The sequence below is a fragment of the Myotis davidii genome, unplaced genomic scaffold (assembly GCF_000327345.1).
Source record: "Myotis davidii unplaced genomic scaffold, ASM32734v1 scaffold497, whole genome shotgun sequence".
Lineage (NCBI taxonomy): Eukaryota > Metazoa > Chordata > Mammalia > Chiroptera > Vespertilionidae > Myotis > Myotis davidii.
Window position 1 is genome coordinate 3,951,081 of NW_006288434.1, and position 3,782 is coordinate 3,954,862.

Here is a 3,782-nt window from a genome sequence, read left to right on the forward strand (position 1 = left end):
TCCCTCCGGATTCAAAAAGACAGCCGCGTCCTCAGGTGCCAGCCCCTTTCCGCGCGCGAGCCCCCTACCTCTGCGCTTTACTTCTGCAGCTCCTCTGGGTCTCAGTGTGCTTTTCTTTCCTTCTGGTTGTAGAATTTACAGTCAGCCAGGCTTCCTGTGGTTCTGGATGATGTCCGTATTGTGTTTCTGAGGTATTATTCCATTGTTGTGAGCGGCAGCAATTTCCCGGTGTTTATCTATGCCGCCATCTTAGTTTCTCCCTCAAATAGTAAACTCTTAAGCCAAAAACTAGATACAAACCAAGTGCCCATCAATAAGAAAATAGGTAAGTTGTGGTATATCCATACAATGGAATACCACTCAGCAATGCAAAGGAAAAAACCTGTTAACATACACAACAACCTCAAAATAAATAAGTGGAGTGAAAAAAAAAGCGCTAGACCAAAAGAGCACATAGGGCATGATTCCATTTCCATACAACTCTTGAAAGTACAAACTAACCCATTGTGACAGAAGGCACATCGTGACTGGGAGGCAGGGAGCGGCCAGAGGGAAGGGTTATGAAGGGGCAGGAGGAAACGTTTGTGGGTGACGGATATGTTTACTATCTTGGTTGTGGTGATGGTTTTATGAGTGTGCACATATGTCAAACTTATCAAATTGTACACTTTAAATATGGGTGGATTGTATGTATGTCAATTATGTCTCAATAAAACTGTTGAGGATAAAAAGAAATATTAGCCATTACTCTTACCCCATCCTTGTTAACACACTGCCCCAGGTGATCAGAGTCAACACAATTCTAGTCCTATTGGTGTTCCCTGGTTGGATAAGTCTTTTGATTTTCTCCCACGTATGAAAACTTACGATTGTATAACTGACTAGTCTTCTAACCTTAGGCAAGTCACTGAAACTGTCTGAGCCTCAATGTTTTTCATCAGTAACATAGAAATTATAATATCAACCTGCATTTCTGGAGTGCTGTGAAGGTGGAATGCGAGACTGTTCATCCAAGTGCTTTAAAACGCTGCCTGGTGTTGGGCTAACTGAAGGGGATGATCCGTGATGTAGGAGTTCAAATATTCCATGTGTGTTCCAGGACTTAGTCGGCCAGCTGAACTTGATACTAAGTACCTCTTAATGCAGCGCCTTTATAAACCTGATTCAGATTTATGATTTTTGTATGAACACCATTGTTAGCTCATTTTTGTGATTTATCATCCAGGCCTGGGGAGGGAAGGGATTTAGGGTTATGGAGTCTGAGGGATGCAGACCAGGGCACTTGGGGAGGCAGCCAGGGGGAGCAGGGGGTGCTGTGTAAAGGCACTTCCCAGGCAGAAAGCCTGCCACCTGTGGATGCCTCTTCCTTCTGACCATGAGTGAAAGCCCATTGCTGGGTGGCTGGCTGGGACTGGCTTAACCTCTTGTGTGAAAATGACGTAGTCTCATTGGAGAGAGCCTGCAAGGGCGGTTGTAGGAAACAACGTAATAGACCTTATTTGGGGGATTGGAGAGAGTTCATAAACCCAGAGTGAAAAAGACTAGAAAGATACAAACTAAAATTGTTTCAAATGTACAAGGGTACAAACCAAATCACTAGCCATGGTTATTTTTAGACCGGGAGTTGGGGGAGTTTTTCACTTTCTTCTCTTGGGTTATCTGTATTTTCTACTTTTTCTACAATGAGTGGCTATCGTTTTTTTTGCAATAAGAAAACAACACAACAACAACTAAAAACCAAAACCACAGTGTTTCTGGCTTGGAATTGCTACCTTTGTTCCAAAAAGTCAGAAACATTCATGCTACCTCTAACCAAGAATGATAATCATCAGCTGCAAACAAACAGAGAAATTAAATGCCTCAAGCCCCCGCGTGACCTGCCAGCGCAGACATCTGTCTGGGAGAGCTGTGTCGTGCACGGGGTGGCTTCAGGAAAGCCCTGCTGTGCCCCTTGACACACAATGAGAGGGCAGCGAGGCCCCCAGGCCTCTTTATGTCCCTTATCTCCAGATCTTGCTCTGTAATCCATACATGAATATAAATTGTTAAATCGACATGTTTCTGCCTGGACTGCTTGGCTCGAAAGCAATTGTGTTGTATCCTGCACCGCCCAAACCTACCAGCCAGTGGGTCCAGAGCAGCCCCACCAAGGGAGATGATGCCCCCAGAGGCTCCCACGTGTGCTCACACAAAGTCCACTGTCCTGCTTCATGGCTTCAGCCGTGTCCTCTGCAGAACCCAGAGAGTCAAATGGCAAATCCCGGCGGCGGGGTGTAGCCTGTGTAACCTCGGGCGAGATACTTTGTGTCCCAAGAAATAAAAATAAAATACAGAACCACCGTATGATCTGGCAATTCCACCTCTGGATGTTTACTCAAAGGAAATGACACTAACTCCAAAGGACACATGCACCCCGTGTTCATTGCAGTGCAGTTTACAGTAGCCAGTACAGGGACGCACTTGGCTGAACAGTCTCGCATTCAACCTTCACAACGCCCTCGAAATGCAGGCGGGTATGTACTGGCTACTGTACAAGTAGTTTGTATCTTTCTAGTCTTTTCCACTCTGGGCTTATGAACTCCCTCCAACCCCCAAAATAAGGTCTATTACGTTGTTTCGTGCAACCGCCCTTGCAGGCTCTCTCCAAGGAGTCCACACATACATGCAATGGAATATTATTCAGCCACAAAGAGAAGAAAATCTTGCCATTTTCAACAACATGGATGGATCTTGAGGGCATTATGCTAAGTGAAATAAGTCAGACTGAGAAAGATGAATACTCTATGATTTCACTTGTATGTGGAATCTTAAAAAAAAACAACTCAAAGAAACAGAGCAGGAGGAGGCTCTTTCTCCCTCTCCCTTCCTCTCTTTCTAAAAAAGAGAGAGAGAGAGAGAGAGAGAGAGAGAGAGAGAGAGAGAATGAGAATCAATTAAAAAAATGAGAGACCGTTGAAAGAACTGGGGATGCTTAGTCCAGAGAACAAAGGGTTTCTGTGACCCCAGCTAACTGGCTGCTGACAACTATTTAAAACCAAGGCTTCTTGGGGATCAAGAGAGGCCCAAGCCTCTTCCATTTAATGAGGCTTCTGGTGTATTAATGAGAAAAGGAACATTTACGCAATGGAATACTACGTGCTATAGAAAAAGAAGGGGCTGTTACTTTTTGCAACAGCATGGAGGGACCTGAGAGTATTATGTGAAGCGAAATAAGCCAGTCAAAGCAAGACAAATACCATATGATCTCACCAATATGTGGAATCTAATGAACAAAATAAACGGACGGAAAAAATGGAACCAGAAGCATGGACACATGGAACAGACTGGAGGGAGCCAGAGGGGAGGGAAGTGGGGATGTCTGGTAAACAAAGGGATTAGCTAAAGAATATATATGCAGACCCCATGGACATGGAAAATGGTGTGACAAAGGCCAAAGGAGGGGGAGGTGGGGAGAGGAGGAGGTGGGCAAAGGCGGGGGGACGGGGGAGGATGAGGGCAGTCTACAATAATGTCAACATTAAAGTTTTCAAATAATAATAATAATTCAAACAGAAAACATTGGTTATGTAACCAATCAAGGCCTGGCCTGTGAGGAAAGAGATACGAAATAAAATGGAGTCACTATAGTCAAGCTGTTAAATTAGGAAAAAGGTAGTAGCTTAAGGGACAAGGAAACCATCCTGACTTGAACAAGCCTGGGAACTTAAACTTTTGAACTTTCTGGTCCTGCAGCAACGCCTGGCTATACATCAAATCTCCAGATAACCCACCCGTTCCCCCTA

The 3,782-nt window shown here is 44.6% G+C and overlaps 1 long non-coding RNA gene across 1 annotated transcript in view; it reads left to right on the forward strand.

Annotated features, from left to right (window-relative positions):
- LOC102766430 overlaps positions 1–3,782 on the forward strand; it is a 28,331-nt gene extending 24,549 nt beyond the window's left edge. Inside the window, exon 4 of the long non-coding RNA XR_435483.2 lies at positions 3,733–3,782. This is a non-coding gene — a long non-coding RNA (uncharacterized LOC102766430). The remainder of the gene's footprint in view (positions 1–3,732) is intronic.